Source organism: Porites lutea, chromosome 1, assembly GCF_958299795.1.
Source record: "Porites lutea chromosome 1, jaPorLute2.1, whole genome shotgun sequence".
Taxonomy (NCBI): Eukaryota; Metazoa; Cnidaria; class Anthozoa; order Scleractinia; family Poritidae; genus Porites; species Porites lutea.
In genome coordinates, this window is record NC_133201.1 from 17,448,221 (window position 1) to 17,466,864 (window position 18,644).

The 18,644-nt window shown below is 37.7% G+C and overlaps 2 long non-coding RNA genes across 2 annotated transcripts; one reads left to right on the plus strand and one right to left on the minus strand.

Moving 5' to 3' along the window:
• Positions 1 to 515: 515 nt before the first annotated feature.
• Positions 516 to 3,336, minus strand: LOC140935773 (uncharacterized). The gene is made up of 2 exons (XR_012165257.1): positions 3,119 to 3,336; positions 516 to 939 (listed from the first exon to the last, which is right to left on the minus strand). It is a non-coding gene; the product is annotated as an uncharacterized lncRNA (long non-coding RNA).
• Positions 3,337 to 13,437: 10,101 nt separating this feature from the next.
• On the plus strand, positions 13,438 to 18,640 carry LOC140946039 (uncharacterized). The gene is made up of 4 exons (XR_012166798.1): positions 13,438 to 13,494; positions 15,067 to 15,160; positions 15,921 to 16,042; positions 18,513 to 18,640. It is a non-coding gene; the product is annotated as an uncharacterized lncRNA (long non-coding RNA).
• The last annotated feature ends 4 nt before the right edge of the window (positions 18,641 to 18,644 follow it).

Genomic DNA, 18,644 nt, shown 5'->3' on the forward strand with positions numbered 1-18,644 from the left:
TCATTTAGCTATTGGTTTAAGATTAGAAACCAGTCTTTGGATTATCTTGATAGGTTGCTTGAAGTTACAAAAATTTATAATTCAAGGGAGAAATATTTTTTTACCGTTGCTTGGGGGGGGGGGGGGGGGGGTGGTGTTTGTGGTTTAACTCACCCATATTAATGTGAAGTTTAGGGAGTAGGCGAGGAAAACCATTATAATATCTGATTTAAGAGATGCTTAACAAATAATTAGGGATTTTACGTGATAATATTGCCTTTATTGATTTTTTTTTTTTACTTTTGTATATATAATAATCTCTTTTTATCTGACTGATTTTATAATTAGGTGCTTCCTCGGTTGGGAATACTGAGAAAAAACATGCAGTGTATGATGGAGGAGGTGCTGCTTACTGGATGTCTGTAAAGATCTAGTATAATAGATTCCACGAAGAGAGTAGTGCAGTGCGGGAAGTGGAGGGTGTTAGATGTAGTGGATTCCATGGAGCAAGAAGAGACCATACAGGATACGAGAAATTAGAAGAACCAGTTTCCTTTTATTTTTTATATACTGAACAAATGTGTTTTCTTTCTTGCATAACAGGTCTGACTTAGACTTGTTTACATTTAAAAACTTTGCACATCGACTTTGATTAAAAGAAACGGTTTGTTATCAATAAAATTTTCTTACACTGGTGTTTTTCTTTTACTTCTTCTTTAACTTTTTGGTCTCTTCTAGAATTTGGTTAGCCAAGCAGTCTAGCTGCCCTGCCATTAGTTGCAGTTGGGCAGCTACCTGCTTAGCCTCTATTACTGTATTTTTAATTTCTTTTGCTTTTTGTCTTAACCTTTCTTCTTTTCCTTTTAACTCTTTCTCTTCTCTTTCAATTTACTTTCTCCTCTCCTCAATCTCAGTGGCTGCCAGTCAGCTCCTTACTTCTATTTCTTCTTCCAGGGATAGCTGTAAAAATGAGTATCCCACCTCTTATAATCTGTCTATTATTGTTAAGTTATCTTACCCCCGTCTCTACAATAATAAAACATGATAAGCTCATCCTTTAAAACAAAAAGCATCCTATCTCAACAAACTGTTGAAAGCCTTGTTTCATCAGGTACGGGGAGGGGAGGTGAGGTAGGGTAAATGCAAGTAAAAATAGCCATAGGGGAATGGGGCGGGTTTCGGAGAAAAGGCCTGTTTCCATACGTTTTGACGTCATTATGGTACCATTCGGCTGAGCCCTATGTGCCTTTTGTCCTTTTAAGATGCCTTTTGCTTTCCCAGAAAACCATGAGATTGGGAGTCTCGCCCTATCAGCACTTGGCTAGTGTCACCAGGGGACTTCTGTAAATTATATAAATAAGTTACAGTACTTTCTCATTTCATTTTTGTTTGTATAAAGCTTGTTTTTCTCATTTGATATCTTAAAATTTCAGGTACAATTTGCTCTGCAAAAATAAAGATATTAATGCAAATGTATATCATCATATCTCTGGAAGTATTCCAAATGTTTCTGCCTTTTATTTGAATGGTACTTAGCTCCTCATACAGACCTGCAAACTCCTGATAAAGGAAAATCTGAGATTCTACAAAAAGTAGTGAGATTCTATTTTTTCCTGATCAAAATTAAACGACCCCTTTTCCATTTAATAGTGGCATCAAATGTTTATTTTAATATAATCTTGCTTTAGTGTGGTCACTTATGTAACAAATTAGATGCCCCTTTTTCTTTGATGACTTTAAGAGGCCAGAAAATAGGTTATCACTGTGACGAAACATACAGCAGAGTCATTTCTTTGGGCTAAGACAACTTCATGGCTAAAATAGTCAAAGCTTATCCAGGCACACAAATTTCCCCACAAAATTTATGTTTTTATTCAACAAGGTAATATTTCAATTTAGAATATTTCCCAGAAAACCATGAGATTGCGAGTCTTGTCGTGAGACCATGAGAAAAGTTAAAAAATCGTGAGACTCATGGCAGAATTGTGAGAGTTGGCAGGTCTGCCTCATATGACATTTTCTATTGAAACCTGTATGTAGTAGGAAGAAACTTTGTATTAAGTGGGCACTACAGCATTCGCTGAGGTGTCTGCTTAAATTATACAAGTTTCACTGTACATGTTTGACTCCATTTGCACTAACTATTGATGTGGAACGATATGAAATTGCTTCATGCATAACAGATGTACATGTTTGGAGCTGTATGTAAATCTTTATAATTTTTTTTGCTATTTATGAAAACTTAATGTAAGCTTATAGGTATTACAGAGAAATATCCTTTGCTTCAACGAGATGGTACAACCTTCAAGTGTTAAAAAAATATATATTCCTGGTGTAATTATTATAGATACATAGTGTTGAGGGAAGTCTTTGGTTTCCTTTTTCTTAAAACCGAAAAATAATTGACTTACATTGTGCCGGGGTAACCGAGTCGAGGTCATCTGTTTATATCAATATTAAGCGCACTCGAATGGACTGATCATTTTTACTGCTAATTTCTCCCATTAAACATCGAGGACAATGTTTTCCACTATTGCTGACCTACCCTTCTGCCAAGTTTCGAATTTCCACACGAAACCGATTTTCTAAAACATGCGATGTTCATAAATGATCATACAAATTTCTGTGACAAATATTCCACTTGAAAAAATTGGCTTAAACTGTTTACGAGGTAATTATCAACAGAATATAATATAATTAACTCTCCTTCTCGGAAAGAGCTGTTGCAACTATACTTTCCCTCTAACAGAAACTACTTTAAAGTCTACTTATCCCGAAAAGACAGCTTGAATAGGTGGTACTATTGGCATTATTGGAGATAACAGCAAAGTAATGAATACAATTGCATCAGTTCTGGGACTGTACCTTTAATAGCGGCTACGCTGGCACACTCGAATGGACTGATCATTTTTTCTGCTAGTTTATCTTAATTAACTTCAGAGACAATGCTTTCCAATAGAAGTAACCCACTCTTATGCCAAGTTTCGATGTTCAACACCTCACCGATTTCGAGAAAATGCGATATTACTGTGCGAACATGCAAACTTTTGCGGCACATTATTCCACTCGAGGAAATTGACCAAAACTGTTTACAGCTCTCATACGCGTTATTTTTCGGATTAATACACATTTCACTCACCTTCTCGGAAAGAGATGTTGGAACTGCACTATCCTACCGTGACAAAAACCATTTTGGAGCGTCAATATCCAGGAAAACCAACTTTAAAAGTAGCATTTGGAAATGGCAACGGCGCCATTTTCGAAAACTCCTCGAAGTTGCGCGCTTCTCTCTTCGTGACGTCACGATGGCCAAGATCGTCCGGACAAACAAACTACCAAGTTCACCACCCCCCACTGCCTCCGATCCAACCCCGACCCCACCCTCCTCCGGAGAGCTTATTGAAGGTAAATCCGCTGAGTGTGTTTAATGCAGGCTCTCACTACGTGGGCGCTCGTCCCCAGTGTTTTCTCGTTTTGTTATCGTGTTATGCATAGGCAGCTGAACTAGCCTCATGCAAACAGCTGAAAGTTGGTGAGAAGTTCATTGTTTCGGAATTCAAACCTATTGCTGAGATGCAACTACATAACTAAGAGATGCTCAGAAAGCACTTCATGCTTTCGGTGGAGTGAAAAGTTTCAAGACCTGGTTGACATTCTTCATGGCATGTTGAAGCGCGTTCCGAAGGACAACCGTACCACGAGAATCAACAACACATGTAAGTCTTTCGAGGTATTCTTAGGTCTTAGCGACGTAATTGCCTAATTTTTAAAGAGAAGTGGAGTAATTGTACTGTAAACTTTCCGAAATTTCCTTTAAACACGTCGTCTAGAACACTGCCGAAAAAGAAGGGGCTTGCCTTTTTATCTGTCTTATTTGACAATGTAACTTAATGCTTCTGTTTCGTCGATCAATTGCTAAATTCCGAAAGCAGTCAGAGTACAGCGTTTAACGTCGTTTGCCCAGGTGTTTTTTAGACTTGTGTCCTCTGAACGCACTAAAAGTCAAGTTCTATGGAGCCTTTTGTAACGTATTTTTGTGTGCTTATTTAACTTAGCCTACTTTTCAAATAATCAATATGCCAGCTGGGTTGTGTCAGAGAAAATTCCTCTTCCATTCACCCAAATATTTGTACAATAAACAAGCATGAGTAAATTTTGAAAAATTTGCAAGGGGTTATTTATTCAAAATTATCCAATAAAACTCATGTAATCATGTGTAATCTTATGAATAATATGCCTGAAAAAATAACTACAATAACAAACATTTTGACAGTAAGCGCATGTTTTTTACTTCATTCATCTGATTTGCTGAAACATATTTCGTTTGTCAAGCTTTTACGACACCAACACATTCAAATCATTCAGTGAAGAACTGACATGTAGGAATGTGTGACGATGGATTTTACACCATTAAAGCCTTTTACAGAAAACTCAGATTACAATAATCAGGAAAGATACGCAGGGGCAGAGCAGAAGTTTACAGGCTTGTTTACAACAGATTGTGATGTTAACAAATCCTTTAAAACATTCTTCTTTGAGCTGGTACTGAAATGTTTACAAACAGAAGGCGAGGCACCTCCCTTTTGTTGCACAAATTTAGTGATGATGTTATCAACATTAACATCTTTGTGTTTATAAATCGCCAAGGATGAAATCGCTCATCTTTCATTGTAATACGTAGCAAAGTTTTTATTCTTTTCGTCGAGGGGAAACTGCATTCAGCAGCACACACCAAAATAGGTTAAGTAATGGAATTGTCTTAACTGCCGCATATATTCCTTGAGAGAAAGCGGCAGTGGTTTGATCAAGTACTTCCACAAGAGTCTCTGAAAGAGATCATCAGGTAGCCTGTTTGACCATCTCCATCTTGTAAACTCTTGCTTGGAGGCAGTTAGATTCGTTCCCTTGACTTTTGAGTTTTTCCCTCTTTTCAATCATGAGCATGGGAATGGAACAAACAATTTTGGTCAGCATTTATTTGCTTTCAGTTGTTCTCTATAATTATCTTTAATGTTTGTCATTGAAAACAATACTGCATCTGTTCACTATGGGTAAATTTCCTGCAAAATTCTTGTTGATGCTGCGACACACGTCCCGCTAATAGTTTTCTTCAGCTTACCTGGACATGGTTAGGTCAATGATTTCCCAGTTGAGCAGCACAATGAAGTAGTCTTTGGTAAACTTTTTCGACATTCTTTATATACAGAGTAAACTAAAAAAAAGAAAGCTTTTGAATGGAAGAACTTTTCAGATAAATCTAGAAAGGAATGATAATAAGTCAGGGTCCATTCTTTGTGGCGACAAATCTGTTTGCATGAATTTCCCCAGTCTTCCTCCGTTTTTAATGGATTGCCTGAACATTTCAAGAATGTTTTGAATTTATCACATTCCACTAGTCAAAGTGCTGTATTTTTTGTGATGCACAATAAAAGGTCGAGTCATGACACTACAAATGGCTTTTACTTGTACATATGTAACAGACAATCTTTAGAACAAATCCTACCAATTTCTCAAGTACGCATGTGTGGATTTGTGTAAAGGACACTGTCCCCCAGAGGTAAAAGTTCAATCAGAATTGGAAAATTAAACAAGACTTAACCTGTAAGTTGAAGTTTGATGGGAATTCTATAATGTGATGAACAGAGTGTGGAGATCACATGAGATAGCATAGTGCATGCGCAAGGCCATTTCTTAACGCTGTGGGTGTGAGAAGAGAAATCACCTCCTATATTGTACGAATACAATCAAAAGTGTTGTATTGTTAGGACATAAAGTTTATTTTGATTAAAAATCCCCATGGGTGGGAGATGTTATGTCTCTTCTTTCGGAAAACAATCTCCTTACACTTACAGGGATTACGTTTTGATAAATTGCTACTAGACCACTCTGAGAACTTATTAATAAGTTCAGGTGCTGAGTCATTGTTGGCAAATACAGAAACGACATTATTGTGCAGTCATCAGCATATTTAAAACATACAGCCTCGCCATCCACAGTAATCTCTAGGTCATTCAGAAAGGTACTAAATAAATATGCTCTGCTTACACTTCCTTGTGTAGGACCCTTACAATCAGGTTGCAAAGAAAGTCAGTTTTACAGCCTGTCATTTGGGCAAGCTGTAGCTAGCATGTACCAGCCCACAAGTCATTTCAGCTAGACCCAAACCCTTTTTGATTAGCAGGATTGATTACAATCCTTCTGTAATTTGAAATTCCCTAAAAAACAGCTCTTGCCTGTCGCGCAAGTTAAGAACAAAATTCACTAGCTTGATAGCAAAATCCACTAGCCCCGGGCTATCGTACACGACTTTCTTTGCATGCTGACAATGTATTTACATGCTTCCAATCACAGTTAACATTGTTATATACCACCTTTGCATTCTGTACTGCAATTGACAAGATATAGGTTTGGTAGGATGCCTTTATTAAAAGTTTGTTAGAGAATTAAATGCCTTGCTAAAACCCATAGTGAACACCCTAACAGCCACGCAATTGGTATCATCCAGAAACTTGTACACTTTATGCTGAATCATAATTAGGGCATCTGTACATGAACCGCCTTCTTTCACCACAATTTTCTGAGCATGAAGGCTGTAGACAACTTTCTCCAAGGCAGGAGTGATGACAGGTGTCACATTGATTCCAGGGTAGTCCCCATTGCAAGGAACTGTTGTTCAGATTCTCTTAAGGTTTTGGTGCATTGAAGTTATGCAGCAGGCATAGTTGCAGGTCAGGCTTCAACTCCTGGATTGCAATAGGTGACCCTGGGCATCTAGGTTTGTTTGTTTTGGTATGACTTGTAGGTTGAAATGTGAGTGATGAATCTGTGTGGTTCATAGCATCAATATAATTCAACAGGTGGATTGATTGTCCTCTTTGACCCGTATCCAGTAAGAGCAACATTATCAGCTTTAATATTGGGTGTTTGAGTGACAGTTGCTCTAGTGGAGTAAGGGTGGCCAGATATTTAAGAACTGTTAACCCACTCGCTCCTGGAGATTTTGCCGAAAAACGCGTTTTGAAGCTAGTTGAGTGGTTTTCTGGTCACTGTCGTGCTATAAAGAGCTAAAACTTACCACAAACCGCTTTACAGGTCGTACACTTCGCGGCCTTCTGATCCAGATGCAAAATATCAGCTTGCGAAGTTCGGGCACGCGCAGAAAGCAAAATTTCGACATAGTTTTTGGGTTTAAAAGTGACACAGCAGTCTTGACTTTTACTTTTCGCTTTCTCTCCTCCCCTCTTTTTTCGCTTTTGTTGCCTCATTTTTTTTCTCTTGCTGGGCATTTAGTAGGCTTCATTTTGGTGGGAATATTTTTTAGGAAAGCTTTTAGGATCTTAGGATTAGGTGAAAGGAAAGGTTAAGGTGGGCAATGGAACAAGATTTTCATGGAGATTTTCAGGTCAATGTTACATGGTTTTTTGCCTCTTTCTCCGGTTTCCTTGACTGAATTGTGCTCATTCTGGTATGGTTTGAAAGATCTCTTCACTCTGCACAAGTTAGCAGACAAAGTTGTCCTTGACCGTTAAAACTGATGACGTCACAAGGGGTAGAAAGGACGTGGATCCGCACGGGCGGTTACGGGCGGTTCAGGGGCGAATGGGTTAATGCATCCCATATTTCCCTGTACCTTGGTTGGGGTGCTTGGTTCTCAAACAGTCCTATCATAAAGCATACTGTAAGGGGAGTAAACTAAAGTTGTCCCAGTGTTTTGGAAATGGTGGTGAAAGTGCTGCATGTGTAGTATTCAAGGTCGAGTAACTAAGATCTTTATCGTACATGTATAAGCTTGTCAGAAATTCGAAAGCCTCACTGATCTGTGGGGAATAACAATCAATCTGCCTTTCACAACAGCCCGATGATATCTGCAACTTTTCCAGAAAGGTTGTATTTTTTAAGGTTATCGTGAGACAGGATATAACATCAACTGGAGTGTTTTCCAGAGCAGGTGTGGTTCCTGATGGCCTGGGTGTTGGAGAAGTTTCTTGTCTGGGTACAATAATTTTTATCCATGGGTATTTGTTAAGCTGAGCCCAGTTGTGTGAAGGCTAATTCGTTCTTAACCTAGGTTTCTTTTTCTTTTGTTCAACAGCATTTTCTCTGATAATTTTCTCTGTTATTTTAAGAGCATACAATCATCAACCTGTTCATCAGGCAGGGATCAGGCTGAATGGTGGAAAAGCATAAAAGTTGTAAGCTTTACAGTTAAATGAAAAAGCATCAACAAAGATCCATCCCAGGTCTGGCTTTCAAGAGCAGTATACATCTGGCTTATGGATAGGCCTTGTGGCAAATATGTCAATATTAAGCCCAGTGAATTCTGGTAGGATTACATGGAATACCTGTACTCTGCCGTTAGAGCCCATTCATGTTTATCATGAAGGTTACGAGACTGGTCATTTGCATCCACATCACAAATTCCTGAGGTATGAACAGCTGAGATCCAGATTTCACATTCAGTAGACCAGTCCCACAAATCCAGAGCTATTTCTTCTAGTTCTTGGGAATGAGATTCACCCATGTTGTTGATATAAAAATGCAACAGCAGTTGTATTATCCAGCTGCAGCTGGATATGTATCCCTTTTTTTGTTCAGCAAAATATTTCAAGCCAAACATAGCACGAGGTTGTAATTCTATTGTGTTGATGTGTTTTAGGGCTTCAGATGATGACCATCTACCCCCTATTTTATTACCATTACTAAACACACTGTGCCACTTCTTCTTTGAAGTGTGTGAATGTATGATCACAGAAAGCGCAGGATAGGAAATGGGCTTAAACATGTAGGCAATCCACCACTGCAGTTCCTTTAGGGACACAGCTGAGAGCCTCATAGGCGTATTGAAGTTTCCTGCATTAGTGGCAAGCGAATTGATTTTGTCTTGTTCGAATGCCCTGTAATGGAGGGGATCATACTCAGCCCCTTGGAAATTGGAAATGATAAGGCCAATTACTTCAAGGGCTACCTCTACATTAAGAGGTTTTGTCTTTTTTAGACAAGTTGTGGTGAGCTGTTGATATCTTTTCCTTCATGGTAATTGAATTAAGGATGAAACCAAGGAATACAAGTATTTGTGTAGGGCTAAATATTGATTTGGTAGGGTGAAAACCTAGTTTGGTGAACAGTTCCACAGTACTGACAATGTTATATATGTACCTACATTCTGCATTTGTATCTCCCTGCAAGTTCGAGACATCAATATTTTTTTTTGCAATAATGAAATCAGAATACAAGAATACAGAAACATCACACTAAAGAGAAAGAAAGAAAAAAAACTAAATGGAAATTATTTACGTTACAATACTTATACTAATTTACAATAACATTGATTACAGTTTACATTATTAGTCTAATTACACATGAGAAGGTTATAAGAGATAATGATTACTTCAAGTTAATCTTTCTATTTTCCATTGTGTTCTTAAATTAGTTTATAAATTGCATATGGTTAAGGGGTATTCCATTAATTTTACAGCTATGTACATACTTTGTAATAAACAGGATGAATAGATCTAGTCAGTGTCTGAAGTTATCATTATTTATAGGACCAGGGATTTATATTTTGGCAACAGAATTTGTCAGGGGAAAGATTTATGGAAGTATTATGGGACACATTAAACCAAGATGAGATTTGATGATAAAATTTAACATTTGTAGGACATTGTAAGAAGATGTGTTCCAGTGAATCAGGGTTCTTACAAAGAACTTCATTTTTGATTTTGAATTTCTTGAGTTCATTATTAGTTACTAAAATTCTATGGTAACCAAAATCTCTGAATTTATTGTCTTCCGTCGATTTATAGATTGTATCGAATGACTGTTCCCATCTAGTAGGGAAGTAAGGATGGAAGCTAGACCAGCATTTAATAGCAGTAGGCTCTGTCATTTTACATACTTTCCTGAAATAAGTTGTGATAATCTTTACATCTCAATTTAGTCAAGGAGAGTGGTCTATTGTCGGAAAAGTAGAAAACCTCTTGTTACTTAAGAATGTCTCTTTTCATACAATGTAACTAATTTGGATAAACCCAAGGTCTTAACCAACCTGTGCATGCAAATAAAGTTAGGTCTCTTGCTTGCCATAATTATATTCAGATTAGTGTCCATTTTGCAAATGTTGATAAAGAAATTTAAATAAGTTATGCTTGTTTTCATGTTTGTAATATAATTATAAGTTAATTCCTAAGGATTTAATCAGTTCTTTATAAGATTCAAAGCCTAGAGGTTTAGTTTCATTATTTTTGGTTGAATCAATCCACATTGCTTTTGTGTTTTCCTTATTTGATTTAAGGCCTGATGTGGCACTAAATTTTTTTATAAAATTCATGTTTTCTTTGAGCGCTTTTATATCCCAATGTTCACTGTTCCTACCTGGCACTGGTAAAGAAAGGGCAAAGTTCCTGCACTTGTGCTGGCCGTTGAACTGTAGATACCGATGTAATTTCATCTACTGTTACTTTTGGCATAGACAAAGTAGCAACAGAAGTAGAAGATTCCCCTCTCCTGGATAATACTGTAGAGGTGTGCTGCTGTTGTCTGTCAGATATAGCAGAGTAGTTATCCAGTGAATTGGTGTTTTTGTGTCCAGTTATTTGCACAATTTCATTCGGTGCAATATTATTATCCACAAGTTTCTGGACCAGATGCTTTCTTGTGCTTTGGTTGACCAATTTCTTGTCTGGATGAACTTGGGAGGCTGCTAACATGTTTGTCACCATAGATCTAAGTGAATTTACTCCCAGTGAAGCTGCCTTGAACCATTTCTTCCCTGCCTTCCGAACTTCTGTGTTGACAGCGAGATAAAACAAAGAGTCATCTGCCATCATTTCTGGTGGTCTATGTTGCTCATAGGCCAAATAGGTGGTGACAGGACAGCGATCATCATTGTCAAGGTTTTCGTACATCTTTGGCTTGCTTTCTCTGACATTTCTTGTGTTTTCACCAGTTCTCATTTTTGTTTGGCACTTGGTGAAAAACTTCACATAATGAAGCCCGTCAGCATTAGTTTTCAGCTCTAAATATCTCGTTGCTCCTGTCCAGGCCTCATGCCGAAATAGATACAATTGTTCATCCAAACTGTATTCAGAAGTGCTCATGGTGTTTTATTCCGAGCACTCCTGCCCGGTAGAATTCCTCTATTTCTTCATCTGTTAGTGCATCGGCACTATCGGGCTTTTTTTCCCTTTCCTATGGCACACTCGATAATCGCAAATTTGGCTCACATTTAGCGAGTTAGCTTGTGGGAATTTCGAACCCTGATGTTTTGAATTTGTGGAGGCGTACTCTCAAAAAACCTTCATACCTCTTTTGAGTACTTTTCCGTACGCATCCCATGAGGCCTTTGGGAATTTGAGAGTGAAGTTTAAATACACAATTGCACCACGAGATTTTGTCACGATTGGTATTTTGCAAATTATCTTTTACCTCTCTACAATTACCATTCAGGGATTCCTTGTCAAGCATCAGCTTCTCCAAATTCGTTTTAATTTCTGTTAGGACCCTCCATATGTCAGTCAAAGAAGGAGTTTTATTCCCGCTTTTGTCAGACGCCATTGCTGCAGTCTGAGTTGTATGCTTCAACTTCTTTGTGATGGACAGTTGAAGGACCTTTAAAACTTGTTGAACTACCTATTGTAACTTCTTTCTTTTTCTTCTTCCAGATTTTGTTACACTCGTCTAAATTCAGATATTAGATTATTCTGTTCCTCTCTAACGAGCAAGCTCACTAATAGACGTCCATCATTGACAGCCACTTGATCCAGTCTCCTTTTTTTGTAAATTTATTAATAACCCCCTTGCTTTAAAGTACTTTGTTTAGTATTTACAGAGAAAAACTATTGAAAGATTCACTTGACCCTACAACTACATAGCAAAAATGTTGCACAAATGTAAAGTTTGTGATAATAGACAGACATCTTCAACAAAAGATGAATTCAGCATAATATACTAAAGGTGTTTCTTTGCCATCTCAGGCATACATAGTACAATTTGTAACAAACTGGGTATTGCTTACAGACACTGTACTGATAGTGCGCTTTTGAGGGCGGCTTTTGGAAGAGTTTTACACGAAAAATAATTTTTTTAATTGGTTGCATTTCTTCTTCTCTTAAATGACTGTTTCTCTATCACAAGAGAAGTTACACGAGCCTTTTCCAGCACGTTAAACTTTGCGTGACAATTTACTTATCAATGAAATAGGCGACTCGCAATTTTACCGCAAACTCAAATATTCAAATTTGGTAGAATGAAATTCGATAATCACACTGTCTTATTGTGTGACGGGGTCCTAATCTCTTTAATTATACTTCTCCAAGTGTTGCTTTCTTCTTGACGCAGTGCGAGAAAAGTACAGTTATGTTTCCTACGCGACCTTGCATTTTATTTGCAGAATCGTAGAATTCAACTGAGATTATGTGAAACGCACAAAATTTGTCTGTGACTTGAGGGCATAAGGAGTTTGCATAAGGAATTCGCTTACCTGTTATACAATTCAACAGAAAATACATGATACTCACAAAATTTGGCATCCTAGTGAACAAAACTACCTCTTTGTTCACTTCAATTAGAGATAGCAATATTTCCAGGGGTGTGCAAAAATTTTGGAAATTCCGGAGGGGAGGGGGGTAAATTTGGGGGCTGATTTTGGAAAATCCAGAGGGGAGGGGGGATCATACGGCAAATCTCTTCCATGGGGGTGGTATGGTTATTTTCTGGAACCACACATTTAAATAACAGTGCATTTACAGCAGTAAAAAGGGATGCAAAGTTCAAAGAATCCCTTATGATTAGAAATTACAAGTTAGTGTATGGATCCTATACAAATAACCACTGGGTTTACATTATGTATCAACATCAAAATGTCTCCCTCTGGCAAACCCTGGGTACATCAATGGGTCATGCAGGGGTTTGACAACTTACTGTAGTTCTTACTGAGATGGGGAATTTAACACAAAACAAATTGCATCATTTTTCACGTCTCTAATACCATGATGAAAATCATAGGTTGCATTTGCATTAGTCACTGGTGATTGTTCCTGCCAAGAGAGATGGCTAGATGCATGAACCAGTGACCTCGTCTTTGATGTAAATTGAAAAAATTGATTTACATTGTATACAGTAAGTTCACCAGAGGTGACAATTGTACTCCAAGCTTCTAACACTTTTAAATTTTTTAAAGACAAAACTTAAGTACTATGCTGAGCCCTTGGATTATTATATTGTCAATGTCATTGTAAGGTTAGCTACAGTGTATGTTAATTATGAGAAAATGTGCTGATTATGTGATAATTATACTTACAGGTCATGGTGAGTTTGGTGATAAAAACATAGTCCATTAAGCCAATGTACTGTGTGTGTTTATAAACAAGAATTTATTGTTAAAACTAGAGGTATCCTCGAAATGCAATGTTTTCCTCTTGGTGTGAAAGCATGGTTGTTTTTAAGGAGTAGGAGCAGCTAGGGCTTGAAAAAAGTCCCATCCGGTCATCCAGAAGAGTGAAAAATCTAAATGTGAAGGTAGCTAAAAATTGATGTGTAGAAGGGGTTTCGATTTTTTGTATGCTTTTACTGTTTCAAAAGTATATTCAACCAGCAGTTATGGTAACTCGAAAAACCCAGTTTTAGTCAACTCAGCGTGCCAAGAAAGTCATATCCGATAGCCCAGGGCTAGTGGATTTTGCTATCGGGCTAGTGATTTTTGTTCTCAACCTGCCTGACGGGCAAATGCTGTTTTTTGGGAATTAATTCAAATTATAGAAGGATTGCATGTAATCAATCCTGCTAATCAAAAGGGTTTGGGGGCTAGTTGAAATGACTTGTGGGCCAGAACATACTAGCTACAGCTTACCCGAATGGCAGGCTGTAAAACTGCTTTCTTTGCAGCCTGTCAACTTTTTTATGATTAATATTAGTGGTAAAATAATAGTAAATGTTCTCTGATGTTGGCAAAGTCTGGGTTGGAACAACCTATGAAATCCTCAGGGCCCGGTTCCTGAAAGGCCAATTAGTGCTAGTCCAGGATTAAAAATTAATTTTGTTCTCTTTTCGTATTAACCTTCCCATGTATTGCTTAGAGTAACATTTTGTCTTATCATTACCATATCTTGGAGTGAAGGCTCAACAATATTTTGTAAGCTTGAGTTGCGTTTTCTTAGACAAGAAAACTTTGATTAAAATTTTGCTTAATCCTGGGTTAAACTTAACCATCTTTCAAGAAACCAGGTCCTCGCCCTGTAAACCTTTTGTGCACAGTTTAGTGACTTACTTGTGTAGTGGTTGTTGCCAGCATCACAGATGAAACTAACTCTGGTTAATTCCGTCTGTGAAACAGCACTGAAATCCTTGTTCTGGGCCCCAGCTGTGTACCTGGATTCAAAAACTGTTAAATATTTCTTTCAATATTATTTTGTCCCCATTTTACAATGCAAAGAGTTTTTTAGCATACAGTGCAGCTCAGAGATAAGCGACCAACGGACACGCAAAACACGCGCATGTTTTTTGCGTTAATGCAAAATCGTTAACTATTTTGAAAGCACGTTTTTAAAACTAGCTTTCGCTTTTGTTATGCACTGTTTAATGCTTCATTGTTTTCGCTTTGTTTTCCCTACCCTGGGTGACTACATGTATAACAGATTTAAATTCGACAATCAAGTCGAGGATCTAGTTTCGCGAGACAGAAAACAAAAGATTCACCCAAAACTGATTTCTCGATATAAATTTCACATAGACATAAGCTGTAACAAAACACAGCATGGTTTATTAGCACAGATGACTGTATGCTCGAAACAAGACAAATTAAAGTTATAAAGCGAATTTTTCTTCAAGGACATCTATATGGTCTTACCTTCAATACAAAGTGTCGCTAGTATGTCGGTAATGTGTCAGTTAACTGTCGATCAGTTATCTGTCAGTTTAGGATAGTTGTTCTTCACAATTACCCATTGTTTTGACCCGTCACAAATAAGCCATGACCATGCTAAAATTTGTTCGGCCAGTCAACATGACTGGCAACAGTCCAAAACCTACTTTGTGCCCTGCTGTTACTACCACTGTATCCTTGCTTATTAATTTTCCTACTTTATTGGACAGCAATAACAAGCAGTGAGTAAGCAACATCTATTGAACTATTCAGCACCACTTATCATGGTATCCTGTTTTAATGGAATCACAGAATCATTAGCAAGTGAGTAGAGATTTAGATACAGCTAGAAACTTAGTACAGAAGAGAATAATACAGTCCAACCTCTTTAATACGGACACCAAAGGGACTAGGGAATGTATGATTTTTGGCATTTCTGGGATCAAACAAACTGTCCGTAATAGAGATGTGTCCGTAATAGAGAGGTGTCAGTAAGGAGAGGTTAGACTGTAATGTCATAGTGCCTTATTTTTGGGCACATGCACAATGCTATGTTCAAGGCTTGTGGCAGTCGTAAAAGTTTAACATTGTATGTAGGCGTAAAAAGTAAAATGCGAACAAGTTTGTTCCAGCTTTTGCTTGTCTATGCTGAAACAGAAGAAGAGAGAGACAGGGGCAAAAAGCATTAATAAATTGATTTTTAGGTTAGTAAACATTGTGAATGAATAGAATGCAAGACTGGGGAGAGATGTGAGAGAGATGGCTTGCATGCTTTGTGCAAAGAAAACTATTTTTATAATTGAGAAAAATACAACTATTTTGCAGTCTATGTTTGTCATTAATAAAATGACAAAATGGATGACTGTTGGCCTAAGGGTAAACAGAGTATGGAAAGCCATTACAGATCATGGGGGGTGGTGGATAGTGGTATGAGAAGGTCTTTGGTTTAGTCCACTGGGTCTTTGTTCTGGTCCATATAGGTTTTCTTTTTAGTCCAAAGGATCTCAGGTAAAAGGTCTTTGTTTCAGAAACATCCATTGTAAATTTTATTACTTTCTTTTCTACATGTTTCTTTTTTTTAAAGAGGCATAGGCAAACATAGATGTCTGTGTTAAAGGTCAAGTTTTGCCTGATCCTGGAAAAGAAGCTCTAGTCAGCCATGTTGATCAAAGACATAAATTTCTTCAGTCCTCGTAACAAACAATGGTAAACTAGCTATGTGTAGTTTTTTAATCTTTATGTGTCACTTACATGTACATGACTTGTAAAGTTTATTGTCTAAACGTATTGCCCTTATGGAGTTAAATGGTATGGGACATATATGGCCCAAGTTTGGAAGTGATCAATATGGGAAGAGCTATGGTCCATATATGTTTATTATGTGGATTTGAAATGGGCTACAGCCCTACATATCAAACCCATAGATGTCTCTCTCTTTCACTCTGTTGTCTATTGCTATGGGATGACTGTATAATTTATTTCGTAAAGGTCCATACATTGTCCACAGCTTTTTGCTTGGGAATGGTATTGGTGTGCCCCATAGCAGTACCTTAATCCTCACCCTGTTCTGTGGGATTGCTATGTATTTCGTAAAGTTCCATATAATTCCCATAGTACAGCATAGATTGATCAACTGGCAATGGATATGGGAGTGCTATGGGACCTTTGATTCACATCCCATATCAATACCATAGGACCCAAAAATTACCCTCACAAACTATAGGAAATGTGTGGGATCTTACATGCACCCATAGCAGGGTCCGAAATTGCGCCTTCCTGGTCGCCAATGCGACTAAAAATTTAGTCCTGGCGACCAGAATTTCATAGCTGGTCGCCAGCTAGCGACTTGTAAAGCTGGTTGTTATTGTGGACTTAAACTTTGGGAGACACTGACTAAGAAATGAAACCTCGAAGCTATTTGCCAACACATGTCTTACTTTTTGTCCTGCTGATATTTTTTTAATTAAAAGTGAAACAAAGCTTCCTGTAATAATACCTCCACAACAGCTACTATCAATAGGAGTTGAACGTTTCCAAGCCGCCATTACGAGTAATGTGGCACAAAAAAATGTGGCCTGGTACGAGCAACATGGAGGCTGTGTTTCGTGGTTGTTTTGTGGATTGTTTTGTGGTAGTTATCGGAAGAAAATAGTTTTGATATGATCCGGTGCAGTCATGGGCAGACAGCTTTCTGTTCCTATGTTCTAGATCAGATGGCTTTACATGTATATCTCCAAAAAGTAATTTGTGGAAAAAATGAGACCACTCGTACACGTACGGTTTCTTTCTGGTATCGGGAGCGGAAGTATTGCAATTTTTAAGCACAAAAACGTCCATACCATGCATTTTTTATTGGTGTTTAAACTTTTATTTGAAAAAAAGGGAGGGGGAATTTTTGGCGACCACAATTTGCCCTCTGGCGACCAAAAATTTATACTTGATCGCCAGTTGGCGCTCGTATTAAAAAGTTAATTTCGGACCCTGCATAGGCAACCCATAGCTCAGTTAGTTTTCAAATACATGCCCTCAAAAAACCCACATGATTTCCACATAATGACTGTGTAAACATATTCAACTGAGCAATGGGAGGGGATTGCCTTACTAGCTACTACCATTAAACCCTTACTTCACAGGCCCTGTCCAATAATGTCAGTATTTCCTAAATTAATATGTAGCAAAGCCACTGTTTGACATTTTCAAAAGCTTTAATAAAAATGACCATTTAAAATCTCTGAAATTCTTGTAAATACAGCATTTGTCTTATACTGAGTAAAAAAGATAACGTACTCGTTCAAAAATGACACAATGAAACAGAAGCCGTGAAGAACTACAAAAGCATCAAAGATAAATAAATTCTGAAATAATATTAAAAATCCTCATGAAAGATACTGTACATTCAGAGTCAAGAAATTTAAATCTAGAACTGTCCTAGTGCCTGTTTGCTACGATTTGCTTGCTGTGGCTTTGCAACATGCAGTCTTTAATTGGGGTCTTCTTATCTCCACACATTTCATATTAATTTTTTGCACAACTTGACTTGGCAAAGGGCATTCTTTGGAAAACTTAGCACAAACTTTGCCTGAAAAAAAGGAAGAAGCAGAAAAGGAGAGTTAAAAGAGAAAAAGAAGTTTGAGCCTTTCTCTGACCCTGTGTTACAAAAAGTTTCACTATCAAAAAACAAGATAAAACAAGAGGCAAGACATAACCGGTATTTTAATTACCCTTGCATCAAGAGCCTGGTCAGACCGGGGTAGACCGGGGTCAAAGCCTGGCCCAAAAGCCTCGGTCAGCCTGGCGATTGGCCGAGCTGGCCAAGCGATAAAAATCTGGGGAAGCCGCGGCTAGCCCTTTGAAACTCAAAATTATTTTTGAATACAAATTCTCTAGACTGATCTCCATACATTTTGTTAAAGAGTTAGTCGAGAGAATTTGATAAAGGATCAAAGCATTTCTCTTTTGTGATCATTTTACTGATTCTCATAACCTTCTCTTGATAATGCATTGATTTTGTTGGTAAAAGATTGTTGTTGGTGACCCTTAGTTTTTATTTATTAATAAATATTAATTGTTTAATCTACAACTGATTTGTAACTTCCAGGTGCCCAGTTGCTTCCTATGGAAGTCAATGAAATTTACAGTGTAGTTTACCTTTTTCCTTTATTTTTTATCATGATAGTGTTCTAATGTGGAGCGGCAGCATGCTGTTATAGAATACAACGAGGCAGAGGGTTGTTTTGTGGTTCAAGATCTAAACTCAGCACATGGTACTTATGTAAATGATTGTCGTGTACAGAATGCAGCTGTGAGA